Source organism: Acomys minous (assembly GCF_964271855.1).
Source record: "Acomys minous genome assembly, chromosome: 6".
NCBI classification, from domain to species: domain Eukaryota; kingdom Metazoa; phylum Chordata; class Mammalia; order Rodentia; family Muridae; genus Acomys; species Acomys minous.
In genome coordinates this window covers 58,735,950-58,758,395 of record NC_140487.1, presented here as the reverse complement: position 1 = coordinate 58,758,395, position 22,446 = coordinate 58,735,950, and the positions used below count along the sequence as shown (strand labels likewise).

The 22,446-nt window shown below is 45.0% G+C and overlaps 1 long non-coding RNA gene across 3 annotated transcripts in view; it reads left to right on the top strand.

Moving 5' to 3' along the window:
- The first annotated feature begins 583 nt into the window (after nucleotides 1-583).
- The window catches only part of LOC311599158, a 71,342-nt gene continuing 49,479 nt past the window's right edge, over nucleotides 584-22,446 (top strand). The window contains exons 1-2 of one of the 3 annotated variants that reach the window (XR_014779792.1): nucleotides 584-1,420; nucleotides 10,944-11,083. This is a non-coding gene — a long non-coding RNA (uncharacterized lncRNA). Of the gene's footprint in view, nucleotides 1,421-2,892; nucleotides 2,969-10,943; nucleotides 11,084-22,446 lie in introns of those variants that run through there. The other 2 variants (XR_014779793.1, XR_014779794.1) reach the window with 2 other exon arrangements.

The following is a 22,446-nucleotide window of genomic DNA, read 5'->3' as shown; positions in this document are numbered from 1 at the left end:
GCAGGACACCCGTGCCCATGCAGCCCCCACAGGAATGTTCTTTTTTGCTAACACAGCGCTTTCAGTGGTTTGGGTGGTGTGAAAACAACCCTTCACCTCACTCCACTGGTCTTCTCTGCTTACATCTGAATCAGTGCTGCAGAATAAAAAGTATCTTTCAAACGCAACAATTTCCCCTTAAAGCAGCCGGGAATGGCTCCCTTTCATCGCTGCAGGAGCATCAAACTCCTGACAAATTAAGAAAAAAGAATTATGTTCATGGCTCTTTGTTATCTAGCCAAATCGGTTTTAATTTTCGCTTGGCGAAGGTGGTTGTCCCCAGAGCTTTCTGAACTTGCTGAGTTTGAACTGGATCCAAAGAGGGGGTGGGGGTGGGGTGGTGGGGGGTGGTGGAGGCGTGGGCGCGGTTCTTTTTCACCGTGAAGTGTTTAGCACTCAGGCGATCTCTCTCTCTCTCTCTCTCTCTCTCTCTCTCTCTCTCTCTCTCTGAGCGCAAACAAGTTGGCACTTGGTTGGCGCTCACACAGTGTTGGTTGTTGGGGGAAAACTTGCACCTGAGACAGACTCCAAGAGGAACGGGAGATAAGAGCAGCTCACACAGATGGTCCTGGGGTCCCCCGGTGCCAAGCCTTGCCAGGTTGAAAGGCAGGCCCCCTGAACAACAGGACCACCTCTTGCCTACCCTAAGCTGCCACATTCCGCTTGAGTCTGTTTCAATGGCCATTTGAAGACTAAAACATCTTACCCAGAAGGGAAAATCATATGCTTCCTTAGTTCCCAGAGTTGTATGATACAACTACGAAAAAAAATTAATCTCTCCTGAGCCGAGCTATGTAAACCTAAAGGTGTGAAGGATGCAGCCGACGCCGTTTCCCTGGGGCTGATGTGAGAGCTGGGTTCTACCTAGTCGCTCCTTGGCTCCACATCGGCATTCTGTGCTCTCTCCCCGGGTGTCATCCCGAAGAGTCATGCTCTACACTTCAAATGCCCCGGGCATGCGCACAGATAGGCATCTCCTTGGTGAGGGCTTCCCAGGGACTACACAGGATTGAGGCAGCTCCTTCCACGGCTTGGCTACAGCTGCAGAAATGCGAGGGAAGACTTCATTTTGAAGTGCATCTCATGGTCCTTTGTCAGCGCTGTCACCAGAGGCTCCATTTGGGGCTCATTCTTTGAAAGGCTCAGCAGTTTCACAGCTTCGGCCTTTGTAACTGTTCTGCCTCCCGAGACTGCAGAAAAACGATCTGGAACTTGTCACACTATTTCCCCTGCACACAGCCCCAGTGGGCTGTGAACAGAACTGCTGCCTCTCCCCTGGCTAATTTACAAACATCCTGTGAGTCTCTGCCTGTGGTCTTGTTTTTATTGGAACTTTCAGAAACCTACATTGTTAGCATCCGAGGCTACAGGTTCCTCTATGGTAAGAATGTCTTCATTTTCCCTGTTGACTATGAAACCCTGTGAATCTATTTCCAAAGCAGAATAAGACCCGAAGCTGTTCAGAACATAGTTATTTAATTTTCGAGCTTTGAGATAGAAAAGCAAGCCGGAACTTGACCCCAGAATGTTTCTGGGTAGGAAGAAGCTCTCAGTTGGGAAGCCAGGCTGCCTGCTGGGTAGAAAAGCAAAGAAGACAAGCCAGGCTTTAAAACGCTGCTCTCTTTCAGCGCAATATCTAGTTTATGTTCCAACATATCTTGGCAATTATTAAGAAGGTAGTTTCAATCAGTACATTCCAGAATCATTAAAATTTTGTCTTCTGAGAAAATTATACACTTTAGGGGCTCGGCATCTTGGCTGATACCTGTCATCCAATGCCCAACCACAAAGAAATCATGCATTTGTAGCTGGGTCACTCAAGTAACGTTCCTAGATATTTTTTTTGTGCCTTGCGTCTCCAGTAGGTTCTCCAGAGGACCGCAGTTTCTGGTGAAGAAACACTGGTTCTTATCTACATGCAGACCTCTGCTAATGTCACACAGAGTTACAGGTGCCACTTGACTTGCTATGAGATGGAGTGACTCCCCAAAATATTATAACTGAAGGTGTAAGAAGCCAGATCCTTGCTTGCCCCCACCAACGTCTTTTAGAAAGACACACCAGGCTTGACCATCCGCAGACCCGTTTCCAAAGACCAAGCAATGTCCTGTGAGCTGCGTGTGCGTGGAACCCAGCCTAGCCAGAGTGCATTCAACCAAGATGAGAATTTCAGGCTTGGGTTTTGTCTTTTTTTTTTTTTTTTTTAAAGACAGCATGTTTTAAAGAGCAGATGGTTTTGCTGAAAGTTGTTTTGAATCCTGGCTGGGCTGGAGAAAAAGCCTCAGGATTGAGGCATCAAACACCCAGTCTTTTAACATAAAAACAACCCTGCAAAGGTGAGTCTTTTGTGAGCGTCACTTAAAGCTTGTAAGAGACCTAGAGGTTGGGGGAAAATATGTGCCAGCCAGCCTTTCCTTCTTTCCTTCTTTTTCTTTTCCCTTTGTTTCTTTCTGAGGCCTAGAATAACACAGAGGCACATACAACTAGGTAGGGGGTCGGGGGGTGGGGGATGGGGTAGGCTCTTACATTTGTTCTCTTGCCTCAGGTGCTGTTGTCTAAGAGAACTTTCTGGAGTCAGCCTTCTGATGACAAGGTGGGCTCCAAACAAAGTCAGCTGTCTTAGGTCACAGAAGTCACTTGCTGAAAAGCCAATAAGGAATACATACTCCCTTTCTAACAACACTGTCCTGAGATGCAACCCCAGGGGACTTCCAGGACCTTAACTTTGAAGAGACCAAAGTTGCAGGGAGAACAGAGTCCTTCAAAGAGAGACGACAAGCCAATGAGGCTACAGATGCAGTCCTGCATTGGGATCCTGGCTTTGACAGTGCCATCCAGGCAGATGTACTGTGTTCTCTCTCCTACTGAGTAGCGAATGCTAAGCTGGAGCTGAAGGCCTGTCAACCTGTGAGTGCTGAAGAGTGGTGCTGTAAGTGGGGTGATGCTGTAAGTGGGGTGGTGCTGTAAGTGGGGTGATGCTGTAAATGGGGTGATGCTGTCAGTGGGGTGGTGCTGTAAGTGGGGTGGTGCTGTAAGTGGGGTGGTGCTGTAAGTGGGGTGGTGCTATAAGTGGGGTGATGCTGTCAGTGGGGTGATGCTGTCAGTGGGGTGATGCTGTAAGTGGGGTGGTGCTGTAAGTGGGGTGATGCTGTAAGTGGGGTGATGCTGTCAGTGGGGTGGTGCTGTAAGTGGGGTGATGCTGTAAGTGGGGTGGTTCTGTCAGTGGGGTGATGCTGTAAGTGGGGTGATGCTGTAAGTGGGGTGATGCTGTAAGTGGGGTGGTGCTGTAAGTGGGGTGGTGCTGTAAGTGGGGTGGTGCTGTAAGTGGGGTGATGCTGTAAGTGGGGTGATGCTGTAAGTGGGGTGGTGCTGTAAGTGGCGTGGTACTATAAGTGGGGTGATGCTGTAAGTGGGGTGATGCTGTAAGTGGGGTGATGCTGTAAGTGGGGTGATGCTGTCAGTGGGGTGATGCTGTAAGTGGGGTGATGCTGTAAGTGGGGTGATGCTGTAAGTGGGGTGATGCTGTAAGTGGGGTGGTGCTGTAAGTGGGGTGATGCTGTAAGTAGGGTGGTGCTGTAAGTGGGGTGATGCTGTAAGTGGGGTGATGCTGTAAATGGGGTGGTGCTGTAAGTGGGGTGGTGCTGTAAGTGGGGTGGTGCTGTAAGTGGGGTGATGCTGTAAGTGGGGTGGTGCTGTAAGTGGGGTGGTGCTGTAAGTGGGGTGGTACTTGCACAGAAACCATCACATGTCCAGGTTTAATGGTGAGGGGAGAACACTCAAGGCAAATGCCCTGTGACCTTTGAGGAGAAGACAGTGTGTGTAGGAAACAAACATGGTGTTCCTTGAGGAGGGCCTTGCCAGGTCATCCAGGCAGACCACAATTTCATGTTCTAAAATATAAGGTGCCCCAAATATTTCATGGAATATGCTTGTTCCAGGAAAGTATCGTTTGCTTAACTGGAATTCAAATTTAACCAGGACTGGTGTATTTTCATTTGCTTAATCTGTCAAGCCTGCGGTGGAGCAGAGGTTTTTTTTTTTTTTTTCAAAAGAGAACAGGAAAGATCTCAGTACTGGGGGGCTGAGTGGGGGTGGGGTTCAAACCAGAGAAGTGTTCTGAGTTGAGGAGTCCTAACTTGGCTTGGCGATTAATTCCTTGAATAATTAGGACAGTTCAGGCCTCCCGCGCCCCCCCCACCCCCACCCCCTCACGTATGCCTTCTAAAAGTGCTACCCCAAGGCCGACTCAGGGCAACAGGTTGTTATTTCAGCCATCATCCTAAGAATACTCCATAAGCATCCACGTGCACCGAAGGAAGACAGCTTCTGCAGCGCAGGAAGGGGTGGGCAGAGCCTCTGCCTCAGTGCGGCACCCACGCAGGGAGTGAACGCCTCTGACCCCAGAGCTGTCACTCTGTCTCTTGGATTCAAAAGTGCCATCTGCCTCCCCCTCCCCTGCGAGTTCCCTTGTGTTTTGGCACCCACCCATACGGCACAAGTTTAGGTTCTACCCGAGCAAGGGAAAGAGAAAAGAACAACGTGTCAGGAGCCTGTGATGGACACACAAGAACCTTCTGTCTCCAGCTGTAGCAGAAGTTAGGACCTGTGAGGAATAAAGGGATGCAGGAGAGGAGGCGGTTGTAGTGGAAGAGCCATTGCATGAGGTTGGTGTTCAGAGGGACACTTTTGTCATGAGCCCAAGATGGGCTTGAGGCACGCAGAGACAGTCCCCAGAACTCTGGACTTCAATCATAGACTCACATTCTCCCGTCGATGGAAGCAGTGTCCTTAGATGTCTGTGTGTCCTAAGTGGGACTTACAAAGGCCCTGTTCTTTGCCAAGTGACACCTGGCTTCATTTGAATTCGTCTCAAATCTTCCTAAGAAGTCCATTCTGTGGTGCTAAAGTGAATAGCTGGCAGCAATAGTTTTGAAAAGAGAAGCTGATACCTGCTCTCCATGCTTCTTCTGTTCTGTCCCACATTAGTTCTGGATCTTCTACTTGCCCTAACCAGTACTTCAGCCAAACACTGTGAAAAAACGTGAATGTGGGTATAGAATATGTGTGGAATAGAAACTTGATAATTAGTCTTAGAGTGGAAGTATACAGGATCAACAGTGAATACCACAGCGACATAAAGCATCCAAAGACTACCACATGTTTACATGTGTAACAATACATGTAAAAGCCTGAATTTAGACCATAGGACACTGTGGCTTAGTAGTAGGCACTGCTGTGAAACCAACCCAAGAGTTTAAATTAACCCTTAACGTCCTATGAGGCCACAGTGTAATGTGATTGCTGAAGTGCTACTCACTGTGGCCATGGGGCTAGCCCAGTGCCACAGTTTGGAAAGAGATTGGTGGTTGCAAGCCTACCTTGGTTGGATTCATTGATATGTTATGTTCAGCTTCAAATTCTGTATGTCTTCTTGCTAGGTAGGCCAGGCTGGCCTTAGAATCATGATCTCCTGCCTCTGCTTTGCAAGTATAGGGATTCCAGGCACACACCACTACAGCTGGCTGCTCGACACATTCTAAGAGCTGCATAATTGGTAGGAGAGGGTATGTCAGTTGCTTTTCTCCTTACTGTAACCAACAAACCAACCATCCATCCAACCAACCAACCAGGCAGCCAAACAGCTATCCAACCAACCATTCAGCCAACCATCCAATCAACCAACCAGGCAGCCAACCAGCCAACCAACCAACCAACCAGCCACCAACCAGGCAGCCAACCAACCAGGCAGCCAACCAACCAACCACCAACCAGGCAGCCAACCAGGCAGCCAACCAACCAACCGACCAACCAACCAATCAACCCACTAGCCAACTAGCCAACCAACCAACCAACCAGCCAGCCAGCCAGCCAACTAAACAACCAACCAACCAATCAACCAGCCAGCCAGCCAACCAACAACAACCAACCAACCAACCAACCAACCAAACAAGAAAGCAGCTTAAGGGGGCAAAGGTTTATCTCAGCTGGAAAAGCATGGTGGTGGCAGCAAGAAATTCGGGGGTAGGCATGGGCTGAGTTGGCCCTGCAACCCTGAAATATTTACACACAGGGGACATGGCTTGCATTTCTGCTTCTCTTCTTGTATTAACAGCAGACATTTTACAATACACCTAGTTTAGAAGAAGAATGTCCCCTGAGTGAGGGTGACTTCAAACACGGAGCTCAATTATCTCTGTCTCCTTTCCCATCTCTCTCTTTTAATTTAGGAGAAATACTTAAATCACTCAATGCGGGGTCCGAGATGAAGTGTGCAACGTTAATTATTTTCCTCTAACATTCCGTTTTCCTTACTTCCCACCAATAATGACAAATATCGGCAGGCTTCAGAAGCTCACCCTGATCTGAGCTTTGTGTATGGCCTTGCTTCTCAGCCCCTTCTTGCAGCTTCCCCCACGCCTTTTAAACATGAGGACTTCCCAGCTACTGACACCTGTAGAGGGTTTCCTAGCCTTCTTATTGAAGTCTGAGTGTGGGTGGGTGTAGAGTTTTATCTCCTGAAAACATTCGCCCTTTTGGAGACCTTTTATTTGCTTTATTTCCTTAGAGTCTCCAGCCCTAGGTTGCATTATAAAACTCACTACAAACCTCTCACATCTGCCTTGTCTTCAGGCATTTTGAAAACGACTAAACAATCCATGCTCATCTCCCACAGCTCCCAGTATTCTCTAGGTTTTCTTTGTGTCCAGTTTTTTTTTGTTTTTGTTTTTGTTTTTTTTTTTACATTGGTTATTCAAAGCAGACCCTGAAGGGGAAGAAATGGTTTAGTGAAAGCATACTTGCAGGAATGTGTGCCGTGCTGCTTGCGGACTTAAGTACGTATGTGCAGACCTTAAGGAGAACAGACCTCAGGCCAACTCTGGGAATTCTGGGTAAGGCTTGGACCCTGAAGTGACTCAGTCCTCACTGCGTCCCTGGGAGCCTCTGCTCAGTATGACGTCTGTAGGAAGTGAGACTCTGATTGGCCATGTGATCAAGAGGAGTGAAGACCTGTGATTGGCAGCCCCAGTAGACCTAATTGGGTACGGTCAGGACAGGTCTCTCAGGAAGGATGCATCAAGAAGAAAAACCCACACACATCCATCACGTTTCCTCAGCAACGTCTGAGGTTACTGCTAAGGTCTCCCTCATTTCCATATTGTCAATCTGTTCAGACTGAAGCCTACAAAAATGCATGTCTTTCAAGACCGCCTGCTTTCTTTTTAAAAACATCTCTGCCTGCTTGGATATTCTTTGAGGAAGGGAATTAGAAGAGTGGTAGAAAAACAGCGTTGCCATGGGTTGCTGGGAGTGGCTGGGAAGCCTTGTGGGTTTGGTTGGGGCGTGGGGCTCCTATCATTTGAAGTGTCTATGCAGACAGGGAGAGCTGTCTGACACTCAATTGGAAAGGTGGATTTTGAACTCTCAATAAGAAAAGAGGCTCAGGGTGTAGATCCGGAAGACTGTTAAGACTAGTCAAGCACTCAAGTAGACCGCCAATAGCAAATATTAAATTCGTTCTGCATGTCAGACACTGTATCAAGGCTGAGTCTAGCATCGCCAAGTTAGAGAAGCCCAGCGGGCAGTTGTTAAGAAGCTGTATGTCTACAGGGCACAAGGAGTAGATATATAAGCATTTGCAACAGAGAACTCAAAGTAAGATCACCTCAGGATACTCCCATTTCAGATGCTACTTGCATTAACAGGGCTGTCTTCAGAGTTCTGCCTCTGCTTTGCTCTCACCGTCAGAATCTGTCCTTGCCTTATAACCAGGCCCCATAGTCGCTGCCCCAGCACCGCAGTCCAGTGCTTCAGCTGGTCTGTATCATCCTTTTGTTTTGTTTTCAGACAGATTCTTACTATGTAGTTCAGGCTGACGTCAAGCTCATAATCCACCTGCCTCAGCTTCAGAGTGTTGAGATTGTGGGGCATGACCCTGTGCTCCACTGGGGGCTCTTACAGTTCTGGCCCTGACAAGAAACTATCTTGGAGATATTTTGACAACAGGTGAACAACAGGTGGCAATGAAGATATCCCATTAAAATATATTAGGAATTTTCAGACAACCCTACAAAGCTTTTCAGATAGGGTCTATTGTTTTTGATACTTTTCAGTATTCCTTAGTCAACTCTTTTTTTTTTTTCACTCAATTAACTACTGTGGTACAAATATATATACATTAAAAAAAAAAAAACTCCCTCTAGTCAAAGAACTAAACATGGCAATTTTCAGTGCACTATTTAACTTCATTAGGGTCCTGGAAAAGATGACCTGGAATAAAAGTAATTCAAAGTCCATTTTCCATTGGCTCTGCTACCAAATCTCTTTGAATACATATTTGTTCATTAGTCTTAAACCCTTGTTCTGAACACCGAGGACTCCATGATGTTTTTGCAAGGAGCTCTGATACCCTTTTCAATTCTAATGCTTAATCTGCATTGTTTTTCCTTTTAATTACATTGTATAAAATTTGCTCTACACGAGACTTAAAAGGTGATAATGGGTATTTTACAATACTTTGCCTTTTCCAATTACACAAAGTACCTCTTTCTTGGTCATAATACATTATTATCTTTTAGCAGAGTACTTGATGTTTTGAGAAGGTATTTAAGCATTTGTGTATAAAAGCTTATTTGTCAGTTTTGCAGAAAGTTTTCCATCTTAGAGCTCATGTACCATCTCCAAGTTAAAACGTTAAAATTAAACCAGCAACTTCAAATGCAATTTTAACTTCCTGTCTCCTTAGGCCTACTATTTCCAAGGAATCTTGACATGTATGAGTGGCAGTGAGGGGTTATGAAAGGAATCTGCTGTTACATTGGTTGGGCCAGGCCATGGCGACCTGTGCAAGTCTCTAGGAGAGTGAGCTGGGCTTGCCCTCGGTTCAGGCGCCAGGACCCCATCAACATGGCGGAGGCCATACAGAACCTGGAGCCTGGAGCTCGGGTCCCCCAGCAAACCACAATCACTAGAACACAGAGTCTGTGCTGCTCTGGAGGTCACTGGTTTCCCCCGTGACTCAGTTTCTCTTTTGGGGGCTTTCAGTCTTTGTGCACTACCCAGACACCAACTCCATCTCGGTTTATTTCTCCCTTTCATGGTCCCAAGACTCTTTGCTTATGTAACATCTCCCTTTCCTGCCCTTTCTTCCAAACTCTTTGCTGAGCTGGACTTATTCTTTTTAAGCGTTTTAATTTTTAATTAGGAAAATAAACACCGTACAAATTTACCATCCCATCTTTAAGTGCACAGTTTAGTGAGGTTAAGTGCATCCTCCGTGTTATGAAACCAGTCTTCGAGAGCTTTTTTCTTTATCTTGTAAAACTGAAACCAGTACCCATGGGAGCCTTCCCCCCCCCTGAAAAAACAAAACAAAACAAAACAAAAAAACCAACCCACTACTCCCTCCTGCTCCTGGTGTCCGGCCACTGTTTGTACTCTAAGTAGCCATATAAATGTAGTCAATGGTTTATGGCTGCTGTTTCAGGCTTATTTCACTTAGCCTAGCATCCTCAAGGTTCACGACATCCCCCGTGCTCGCACACGTCAGAAGCTACCTCATGTACAACACCATTTTGTCAGTCCATTCACTGGGTCACAGGCATGTGTTTCTTCCATCTTTAGCTTTATGTGAAAGATGCTGCCATGAACACGGGTTTGATGACGCACACATACCTATTTTTAAAACAGCTTTTGTCATGGAAAAAATTTTCCCAATATGTAAAAGAAGAAAGAATACCTGATGCACTCCAGCGCACCCGTCACTCAGCTTGGAGCCTGTAGTCACGCCCCAGAGCTGCCTCTGCAGATGGTTCTGATCTGGTTCCTTCTGAAGCAAATCCCACGCGTCACACAGTTTTACCTGTTCACATCTCAAAGTGTATCTTTTAAGAAGATAAGATTTATTTTTTTTAAAAGGTAAAGTAGAAAAGCACTCTCACATTAAGGAAACGCGACTCATTGTCATCAGTACCCATTTCAGCCCTTCTGCTGTTCTATGTGACTCGTCCCTTTGTTCAGGAAGTTTCTTGCCTGACTTCTCTTTTCCCTAAAGTTTCCTTCGAGCAACTTTCCCTCCCCTGATTCTGTAGAATTGCCCAAATGCTGGATTTTGCCTCTGCTTCCCTGTAGTAATTTAACCCTGGCCTCTTCCTGAATTTTTTATAAGCTGTTAATTGGGTGTAGGTGCTTGGTCAGATTTAGAATCTTTCTCTTTACGAGACTAACATAAAAAGCAGAGCTGTTTTTATACTAAGGGACACAGAATAGCATGCTCTCTCCCCGCCCTCTGCCTCCTTCTTCCTCGCTAGTGAATTAACTAGCTGTTAGTTAACCGTTTATTAAGTAGAGTGCTTTCATCAGGATGCCCTGTCATCAGCTTCCCTGAGAGGTGGTGTGTGAGACAGTAAGGATGCGTGCGTGATCACTCCCCTCTCCTGAGGAGTCCTCAAAGCCGCGAGTTGGCTTCCTGACATTTTCTAAAGGGTATGATTTTTGCTTATAGTAGAATTTGAACTCCATGATTTTGACTTTGTAGAGTTTAATTTTTATCTTTTAAATTTATGTGACTGTGAGTATTATGCCAGGTATGTGCAGGTGTCTGGGGGAGGTCAGAAGAGGATGTTGGATCCCTTGGAACTGGATTTACAGGTGGCTATAAGCTGCTCAGAGTGAGTGCTGGGAACCGAACTTGGGTCCTCTGCAAGAGTGATTAAGTGCTTGTGACTGCTAGGCTGTCTCTCTCCCCTCTGTTCAGTGATATTTTAAATATATATATATTTCACTTTGCCCTGACTTTCCTTATTAAAGTTGGCTCCTTATGAGATGACACTGAGTGTCATTGAAAGACACCCAGCTCTCTGCTCTGACAAAACACTCCAGGCTCATCTCATGCTTTTCCATTTCAGTTTCGAAACCTGCCGTTGCTTCGGATCTCTGTGGCTGCTGTATCTGAAGGCTGCCATTAGCAGCCACTCACCGACTCCCTGAGGACTTGTTGCCACTGGGTTTGTTGTTGCAGCTAAGCCTTTTCAGTGGACAAACGCAGGTGAGATATTTTTCATTATAAGTATTAAATATATCACAAATGTCTACTGGCACTTACATTTTGGTTTTAGAATGATAAATCTTATGCTCGTGTCTGTTTTCATTTGGTGACAAAAATGATTGCTTTACAATATACACATATTTTATCTCCATTCCTTCCTTTCTCTTTTTCTTTTTCTTTTCCCTCCCTTCCTCCTTCCCTCCCTCCCTCCCTCCCTCCCTCCCTCCCTCCCTCCCTCCCTCCCTCTCTCCCTCTCCTTCTCCCTTCCTCCCACCCAATCCCTTTCTTTCTGCAGTACTGAGCTTTGGACTTAGGGTTTTGTGCACGGTAGCCAGGTGCTCTCCCGTTAAATTATAATCTCTGGGCCTTTACTTTTCACTGTGAGGCAGCTTGGCTTGGCACTCCCTCAGCAGGACCTTGAACTTATGATCCTCCAGTCTCAGCCTCCTGAGTAGCTGGGGTTACAGACTTGAGCCACCAGGCAGATCAGCTTCCCCATTTTAACGTATGTTTATATACTACACTATCTGTCAACCGCCTCGGAACACACCCACCACCAGTGATCCTAAAACTCGAAACACCCTCTAGGATTTCTTCTCTGCGACTGCTTTTGAACTGCCTAAGTTACACGAGGGACCTAGGCCATGAGACTATGGCGTTTAACACTGTTTGGAAATGTTTATCTCTGTGTGGTTATTTTATTTTCATGTACAGAGAATATTTTCAAATTTGCTTTATAATTACATAAAATTTTTATCTGGTCTGAAGAACCAAACCTATAAGACCACCGTTGTTAAAAGCCTGTCTTCCTCCTTAAGTCCCTTATAGATATTCATTTTTCAATTACTTATGTAAAAATCTAATCTAATCTACCAAGAAAAACACGAAATGAAACTGTTCCCAAGCATTGGCTATTTGCCATTTGAGCCTTTGGCACTAGTGAGTTCTAGGATGTGGTTCTAACAGCACAGGTGAAAGAGAGAGAAGGAGCTCTTGTGGGCTCAGAGGAACGATCAATCTGGAGACTTTGAGCTCAGCGAGACCTCAGCTGTCACCCATTACATTTAGATTATTACGTCACTGGGAGCCCATCTGAGCCCTGACTTGTGAGGGGAGAAAACTCTGGCCGCAGACTGAAACTGCCTGGATTCAAGGAAAGATAAGATTAGCTTTGCTCCACACAGTGTCAGCAAGTTAGGCCTGTCGGATTATCTCTGAGCACCCGGGATCTGGTTAAAAGATCAACTCGTGGCATCGACAAGGTCAGCTTTCATAATCATAGCGTGCCTGTGGGCAAAGAGTCTCAGGCCTGGAAGTATCCACAGCATCCTTAATAAGCAGGGGGGAGGGGACTGTTGCACATCATCAGAGGCGCCCTGCTTTCATCATGCCCACCACTTGATGAGTTATCCCTAGTACATGGAGGCAGGTGTGGAGACCACCGTACCTGGTCCCTCTACTCTGCCATCTTCCAGGGTGTTAGAGATTAGAGACAGCCAGTGCACAGACATTGTTTTCACAGTTAGAGATTAGTAGCAATGCTTAATCTAAGCCTATGACTAATGGGTTTTCATCAACATGCACTGGAACTGCTCAGTTCACATCAACGTGTATCAAATGTTTGTCAGAAACGATGCTGGGCTCAGGATGTAGAGACGCATAAGACACAGGCTCTGCTGTTACGGAGTGAATAGTGAAAGGGAGCCAGCACAAAGAGTCTCTGCTGGGCAGCGTGGTGAGTTCTAGGGTGGGAAGGCCATGCTTCATGAGGTTTTGAGCTTGGGATTCCCGCATGACATCTGAAAGCAAGTGACAGAGAAACTGTCAGAGCCTGAGGAGGAGTAAGAAGTGGTCTGGACAGGGACAGTGCCACAGGAGTGGGCCGCCCCTACACAGTGGGTGGAGCAGTAGCGCTTTTAACTTTGGCACTCGAGGCTAGAACAGGCTGGCTGCTAGACCAGTTTGTAAGTCAGTGGTTCTCCACCGATGGGTCCCCACCCCTTGGAAGTCAAATGACCCTTTCACAATGGTCCCCTAAGACCATTGGAAAACACACATTTTTACACTAAGATTCATAACAAAACTTGTAGAAAAAATTACAGTTGTGAAGTAGCAATGAAAATAATTTTATGGCTGGGGGGGACACCACAACATGAGGAACTATATTAAAAGATCTCAGCATTAAGAAGATAAGTCAAGAGAAGCCTTCCCTGGAGAGACTTTTTTCTTTTTTTTTTTTTAAATAGATATTTTCCTCATATTATGTATCCAGATTATGGTCCCCACCCCCTTCCCTCTACTCCTCCTAGTTCTTCCCTCCCTCCTCTCCCATTCCCCTTTGTGTCTCACTAGAAAACAGACAGACTTCTAAGGAATAATAATATAATATAATATAATATAATATAATATAATATAATATAATATAATATAATAAGACAAAACAAATAACACTTAAATAGGAGAAAAACAAACAGAAGGAAAAGAACTCAAGAAAAGGCACAAGAAACAGATACAGACTCAGAGACCCATCCATTCACATACTCAGGAATCCCATAAAAACACAACACTAGAAGCTATAACATATATGAAAAAAAATAGGGCTAAAGGGGGGAATATGTGTATTTGCACCATTTGTTGGAGATGTGTTCTTTATTTCCAGTGCGTATTTCTGGCTTCTTTATTAGGAAATCAGGTGTGTGGACTTGTGTCTGGGTCTTCAATTTGATTTTGTTGACTGATCAACATTGTCTGTTTTGTACCAATGCCATGCTGTTTTTATTACTATAGCTCTGTAGTACATTTTGAGGTTGGGGGTGGTGAGACCCTTCCACAGTTCTTTCATTGTTCAGATTGTTTTAGATATCCTGGATGTTTTGTGTTTCCATATGAAGCTGAGTATAATTGTCCTTTCAAGATCTGTGAAGAATTGTGTTGGGATTTTGATGGGGATCACAGTGAATCTGTAGGTTGCTGTTGGTAAGATGGCCATTTTCACCATGTTCATCCTACCGATTCATGAACATAGGAGATCTTTCCATATCTTGGTTATCTTCTTCATTTCTTTGTCAATGTCTTAAAGTCTTCTTTTTAAATCATACAAACCTTTTACTTGCTTAGTTAGAGTTAACCAAGATATTTTCTATTATTTGAAGCTATTGTGAAAGGCGTTATTACCCTTATTTCTTTATCAGTCCATTTTCATTTGTATATAAGAGGGCTACTAATTCTTGTGAGTTAATTTTGTATAGAGCAACTTTGCTGAAGGTGTTTATCAGCTGTTTCCCAGTGGGATTTTTCGTGTCACTCATGTATACTGTCAAGTCATCTGCAAATAAAGATAATTTGACTTCTTCCTTTCCAACGTGTATCCTCGTGATCTCCTTCAGTCATCTTATTGCTCTGGCTAAGACTTCAAGTACTGCCTTGGACAGTCTTGTCCTGATCCTAATTCTAGTGAAAGTACTCTGAGTTTCTCTCCATTGGAGGTGGGTGATGTTTGTGTTTTGTGGACTTGCTGCAAGCTGCCTTTATTATGTTGAGGTGTGTCCCTTGTGTCCCTAATCTCTTCCGGCCGTTTATCATGATGCAGTGTTGCATTATGTCAAAGGCCTTTCCAGCATCTAATGAGATGATTGTTTGAGTTTTGCCTTTCAGTTTGAGTCTCAGTGACCTTCGACTTTGTACAGAAGCAGTCACAAGGAGTTTAAGGGTTGATGGGACAGGCATGTTATGAATGTAAGGTGTTCAGTGTCTATGAGAAATATTTGTTATAACTTTTTAACAAGAAACTAACAAAACAAACTGTTTTTCTTATACAAAGTAAAAACAATTACTGAAAGCCATCTTGTAGGGAATGAGGTTTCACCTCCTAAATTGTTGTCTGTTTACTGTTCCTCTAATTTGTTTCATTCTGAAAAGTGGCTTTTCTTAATGTTGGGGTGGGAAGAAAATCAGATAATAGCTAATTGCGACTTGCTTTTCTTATTTTTTTAGTGTATTTTGGACACCTGTCTATTTACCTATGTACATTTCTTATTTTTTAAAAACAGTATCCCATGATCTACTACATGAAAGGAGTGTTTTTATTTAATCATTTTCCTATTAATTAATACATTTTACAATATTTACTATTTATGTGCAGGCGTGTGTGGCTGCCTGTGTTTATGGATACTGTGTGTGTGCAGTGCCTGCGGAGGTAAGAAAAGAGTGCTGGACTCCTGAACCTGGGGTTATAAGGGGTGTGAGCCTCCTAATGGAGGCTGCTGGGAATGGAACTTGTGCCTCTGGAAGGGCAACACATGCTCTTAGCCACCAATCCTTCTCTCCAGCACCCCTATTAACAGATATTTTGAACTTCCTAAGTTTTCTTTTTTTTTTTTTAAAAAACAAAGAACTATATAACACACATACTTTAAAGTCCAAAAGGACTTTTGCACATACATGGAAAACATGATCTGGTCCTATTCTTCCACTCCTGACTCCTGTCTCCTCTTAGCTTAATCTTTTAATTTTCTCTCTCTCTTTCCCCTTTGTCTCTCTCTTTATGTTCGTGTGTGTGTGTGTGTGTGTGTGTGTGTGTGTGTGTGTGTGTGTATTTATATGTGTGTTCAGGTGAGTGTACATGTATCCATGTGTACATATTTGTGAGGCCCAGAATTTAACTTTAAGTGTCATTATTTCAGACACTGTTAACCTCTGTTTTTGAAACATGATTTGGAACTTGCCAAGTAAGCTAGGCTGCCTGGCAATTGGATCCCAGAGATCTATCCTTTTGTCTCCCCCGCACTGGAATTACAGGTGTGTGCCATCATGCCTGGCTTTTTGTTCTAGAAATGGAACTCAGCTCCTTGTGTTTGTGTGGCAAACTATACTAATTAATTATCTTCCAAGCCCTTTCTTTAAGTACTATCTTTTTTAGATGCTATTTATTCACAGCCTTAATATAGAAAATGGGGACTCAATTCTGACAGATATCTCAACTCCTTATGGATTTATATATGTAAACAACTTTCTTTAGTCTGGTTTTCTAGTTCAGTTATATCTATATTTTCAATTAAATCCGTGCACAACTCAACAAAGACAACATTAAACGTATGGAAAATTAGGCTGAGGTGTGACTACCTTTCTATATCTGTATCTGGAAATATGTATATGTATATCTCACTATAGATCCATACTTTTTATGCCTATGCAGCAGCCACTAATCCATCCCCAACCCTTTCAGATTGTACAAACATCCCTCTTATCAGTATGCTCAAATTGTCTGTTCTAGAAGTCTCTCTTCCCTTTTGGCAACATTTCCCAAGAGCTTTCCATCACCTCGCTCACCTGGGATGGGTTCCGTCCTGGGTGGCTTGAGTGGCTGTTACCCTGGACTTCTTTTCTGTCATCCTGGGAAGTGCCTTTGCCTCCCTCCTGTTTTGGTCCCCTCTTTGCCAGCTACCTTGCTGTCCTTTCTTCAGTTTACTCCTTGCTTTGGTGCAGCAGATGCCATGTTCTTGCATGGCCTGGGTCCTGAAACCCTGACTCGTGGTGGTAAGGAAATAGAGAAATGACAGACACTAAAGTATCAATAGACACGGGGACACAAAACCTAGAACCAGTAGGCAGTCTGGTTTCTTGAATGGAGAAGCCGTAGCCCCTCCCACGCCCACCCTGAGGAGGACAGCACATTTATTATATACAGTTGAGCAGAGAGGTGGGATTATTGCATATGGCTGAACAAGGGGCAGGGGGTTATAATTTGCAGCCAAACAAGGAGGCAGGGTTAGCTAGTCTGAGCAGGACCCATCTCTTTAGGGGAGGAATTTTTAGGCTATAAAATCCTGGGGGAGAAAGCTGTGGTGAATACATTTTCGCGGGAACTGCTAACATTGGCACTTGGACCCAAGGAAGGCTTTTCTTCCCCATCCCTCCGAGTCTCCCACAGGAAACATCTTGCTGCTCCTGTGGGATGAGGTATTGGTTCTTACCGTGGGTGTGTCTATGTCAACAATACACACCCAGTCAGGACTTCCCTGGCCTGCTACAAGCATGGCTGCCAGTAGATTCTGAGAAAGCCTTAAGGCAGGTGTATGATTTTAGGTCATACATTTCACGGACTCGGAGAGTTATTGGATGTATTAATTACCGTTCTATTGCTGTGATTAAAAAGAAAATACCACGACCAAAAAGTAACTTAGGCAAGGGTTTGTTTTGCCTCCAGAAGGAAACAGTTCCTTATGGCCGAGAAGACCTGACAGCTGGAGAAAGGAATGGCTGCTGCAGGAACAGGAAGCTGGCTGATAACATTGTCAGCTCTGTCAGAGAGAGCAGTAGGTGGGCGAGGCTCTAAACCCCCAAAGCCTACCCCAGTCACATATTTCCTCCAGCAAGGCTCCACATCCTTAAGGACCCAGAACCTGCCCAGTTGGCACCACCAGCTGGGGATCAAGTGCTCATATGAACCTGTGACGAATATTTCTTACTCAGACCACCACACTGGACATCGAATCACACAAGAGAACAGAACAAGCGATGAGGCATGAAGCGTCCCAATGGGTGCGCACTCAAGGATCTGAGCAGGGTTAAGGATGGGCTCAAGGTAACAAGATGTGTGGGGGCGGTAGCCAGTAGATATCTATCTGAACCCAAGGCAAGACCTCACAACAGAAACCCCAAATGAGTAGTTGTCCTAGGTGAGAGTGAAGGAGCCTGGTTGATTAAAAACTGGCGAAAGAAAAGATGAATAAGCAAAGGACAAAGTCTGGAGTACATATATGTTTTCAGAGTAAGCCAGGAAAATGGTGCCATCATGAAGTCTGAGAAGCCACCAGAGAGGTGGGACAGCCAGGAGAAATTAGAGGCAACGGGCAAGACTCGGATATTATGCAGATGTATAATTTATAAGATAATTTTAAGGAATGAGTGCACTAAAATCCTGGCAGTATGGGAAAAGATAATTGTGTAAACATATTCGCTGTGACCTGCATGACAGCAGAAAGTAGAAATCAACTTCTTCACCTGTCCTCCAGGGAACTTGTCACATAAGCGGTGGCATACAAAGTTGTTGGAATGCACCATCATTTTATGCTTACTGACATTTATGCTTATTGTTCAGGAAAAGCAATGTAAGTTACTTTTTAAAAAACAAGTATTATATGATCTAATTTATGTAAATCTCTACGCACACAGGCAGCCATCTGCTTGAGCATATATGGAGGGATTGCTCAGAAGAGCGCTCACCACTGTGAATAGTGATCATCTTCGGAGGAGGAGACTGAGGTTCTACTTGCTTCTTTGCATTTTAAGTATTGTTTAAAGTTTTAAAAAAAATAATAGCCACACAATAAAAGATTTATTTTTTATTTTTTGCAAGCTACAATGTTGATGTTAAATACTGCAGTGTCTAGGCTGGTAACTACTGAGAAGTGAGAGTAGGAAGGTCTAGGCTGAGGAGTGAAGAGGGTTTGAAGATAGTAGAATGCTAAAGACCTTTCTAGAAAAGAGAGGGAATGAGTTTGGGGGGCAAGAGATAAAGTGCTAGGTAGAAGATTAGATGGGTAACTTTTTTTTAATCCACCTCTAACACACCCGTCCCTTTCTTTAGTTCCTTTCAAACACTGTTTCTAGGTAAAAATCCCCCAAATATCACCTTGTACTATCAGCACTCTCAAGCTAGACTAGAGGAAAGTGTCTGTTTGTCTGTCTCGAGTTTCCATAGAAGGTCATGGTTAGAGGAGATTTCAGTGTGTACTTACAAGGCATGTGCACGGACAGGGACTCACAATCAGTGTGCACCCTTGGGAGCTACAGTCTCTTCTGCCATCATGACTGCAAAGCAAGGACACGGACACCCATAGTTAATAATGGCACAGAGAAAAAGGGGGCTGCAGCCGACTGATGTGGCAATGGCCTAGGCATGAATACAGATACAAGGTGGATTGCATAGTTCTCTGTCATTGTCGCCACACTGCATCTCTTCCCTTTTCTTTCTTTCTAAACCCTGAAGGCCTCCCAACCTCTCGGACCGCAGGTCAGGCCCAGCCACAGCAACTTTCCTTTCTTTGACTTGCATGGCACACTGACTCTTCAACCACTCTTTTGTGTTTCTGATAACATGGTACCTGTGGTTGCCAGTCAGCTGCTGCTGTGCACAAACAGCCTCTCCTCCGTCACCACGGGATTTGAAAGTGGTCTCAGCACCCGGCACAGGATTCAACATGTAGCAAGTGTACAATAAAGAGCGGCTGAAACATATTGGGGAAACTTTCTGGCAACACTGTTTCATAGCTTAAAAAATAAGCTCAATTAATTTAAGGCAGCACCTGCAAAAGCATTATGATACAGTATATGGCTAATGCCAATTGGGATCCAGACCTGGTGTGATAGGATCAAAATGTTTGATGAGCCTTCAGAGAGGTCCAGTTCAAAGCAACGGAGAGAAAATTAGATGCCGTCCCCCAATATGCAATAGTTAGATCGCATTCGTAGCAGATAGAACCCAAGCCGAATTGTTCCACAGGACAGGAAATAAAAGCTTGATTATTAAGCATGGCTGTAACAGCATGAGTGTGTTCTAAGTAGGAGGTTCCAGTTTTGGATCTGTGGGCAAAGGCTATAAAGTCACCTTGGTACTGTATTATTACTAGGGAGTCACGTCTGGCTTTTATTTCAATGTTTAGAAGGGAATATGGAAATATTTGGAGCCCTCTTTCCCCAGTGTCATCACCCTGGATATTAGGTTGCTGGGCTACTGAAGGGTTTCCTGCTGTTAACATGGCCTAATGGAACTTGGAGACACCGTCTAGTGTGTGGGGAGCCATGCCAAATTCTGCCATGTCAGAAATCCCCTGCTTAGGCTGTATGCTGTGACCTTCGAGTTGCTGACCTTTGCCTCTATCTAGACTATCCTTGGACTATTTACCTTTGAAAAATGTAGGGAAGTCCCAACTTGGAACCACCCAGAGGATCAAGGAAGTTCTTACAGGGAGTTACCCAGAGAAATAGGAAGTTCTTACAGGGAGCGATTCAGGCTATTGTATTCTTGCCTGGGGGCTGGGGAGAGAGGGATTAGAATAGATCCTATTGACCTTGCTCTCTCTATATATTCTTACTAGTTGGCATTAAAGTGAGTCTTGGTCAGAAATTTCCAGACTTGACTCAATATTTCTCGTGTCTCTGCACCCACTCCTTTCAGGTGAACACTGGTTTAATTTGTCCCAAGAGCCGGGACACATCACTAATGATCCTGAGATGTCTGATTAGACGGCACTCGAACATCTGAGCAGAGCTTAGAAGAGGAACTTTTTCTGCAGAGTGCAGCAAAGCTGAGGGCCGAGTCGGTGTGGTGAGCCTTAGAGGGTTACTGTAAGCTGGGCGCGTCTCGGGTGCTTTGTCTCCATAAAGTCAGAAATCGACACATTGGAGCAACAGAGTGATGGGTTAGGCATGGACTCCTTGGAGGGGTGTGAGGGAAATACTAAATCATCACTGTGAGAGAACATATCATCTTCAACACTGGACAAATGATAGGAAAGACAGAAAACCGTTTACGAATGATTTATGTGCTTGGCTTTCTGAGCTGCCAGGCAGGTGACCCTTAGAATTTATTTCTCACTAGAATTCTATGAATCCAGGAGTCTGGACCCAGGGTGTGGGCTGTGACTGTCCCACTTTTGTCACCAGTGTGCTGGGCAGTTACGCAGCGGCCCATCACTAGTTCCCGTCCCATCCTTCAAGGATCCCCCTGGGATTCACAATGCTGTGCTTGCAAGGTGCTTAGAAGAGTATAAGAAGGACACTAAGTATATATATATATATATATATATATATATATATATATTAATAGGCCAAATGATGTGAAATTGCTGGCATTTGATCATTTGTGACCTATAGAAACGGCAATTTCGAATGACCTAACCTAACAAAAATCCATCATTCATTACATCTGCTGGGTGGCAGGTATGGCTGCTTCCGGGGCCTTGGACAGATTCAGACATTCCTGTCCTCAGGGAGCTCTCAGCCTGGCGAGGGAAACAGGCAGGCAGTTCCATAAAACACTACAGCGCAGTTGGACGATTGCTGTAGTCAAGCTATTTCAAGATGCTATGGATGAAAGAGAAAGAGGCAGCGAATCTGCTGGGCCAGGAGGGGAAGGCTTTGGGAGAGGCAAACAAAGAATGCTTTTGTGAAGGGCAGGACATCGATTTAGGATGGGTTTTGAAGAGAGGGTGATTCACCAGGTGGGAAGGAGCACACCAGACAGAGAAAACAGCTGTGCAAAAACAAAGAGACAGGAGCGAGCCGAGCTGGGCGAGAAGAACATCGTTTAAACATGAAACAATAGTAACACGAAGAGACATTAATCCAAGTCTGTGCACATCACTTCTCTCACAATCCACTGTCCCCCCATTTACTCTTTCTTGCCTGGATTCTGGTTATCACATGTTGCTTCTGTTTGTTTGGGTTTGCACAGGCTTTTCAGGATGGCTCTCGCCACCTATCTTCAGCATGGGACAGAGGCAGACCTGTCCATCTGTGGGGACCAGACTGTAGGGAGCCTCCTCTCTAACCACAAGAGGGTCCCGTGTCCTGTAAGGGATGAGTGGCATCAGAGAATTTGAGGTAGAGGGGTCATATGGTTTCCCTGGTGGAGCATCGTGGTGGTCTTATGGAGGAGAGAGGGCAAACAGGTGCTAGGAGAGACAAAGGCAGCAGCTGGGGACCAGCAGAGAAAAGTGGATCCAGAGAGCAGCAGGATCTGAGGGAGGTAGAAAGCGCTGCAGAGGGCCCTCCCAGTGCCCAGGGAGAGCTGGCTCTCAAGGAAGTAACTTCACAGAGACTAAAGATGGAAGCCATTCCTTTGGATCTCTACGTTGGACACAGGTGATCTTAGTTTGAGTGGTTCCAGTGAAGCAGGGGACGTCAGATATTCAGGGATCAACTCGAGCCAAGGGTATGTACCACACTGAATTAAAGAAGGCTCACTGGAAAAGAAAGAGGACAGGCAATTAGCGAGGGCTGAAGCATTGGAGGAAGCCATGAGGATGGCTGTGTGTGAAGCTGAGGGACAGGACCCAGGGCAACTGGAGAAACAGGTGACAGGAATAGGGGAAACAGCAGTTCTCACAGTTTCAAAGGAGTGACTGTCTCTTCTCTTCCTGACCGGGGGAAACAGGAGAGGGTAGATGCAGACACAGACACGTTTGATGGTTAGGGACGTTAAAGGATTGCTGTCTTCTCTATTTTGTGTCTGAGGTGGTGGCAGCGGGTAAGGTTAGCTTTGGCTGACAGGAAGAGTAGGGGTGCTGGGATGAGGGCAGAAGAGGGGAGCTTGCTGCTGAGTGGTGACACTTCCTTGTTGCTGTGATAAACACCACGAC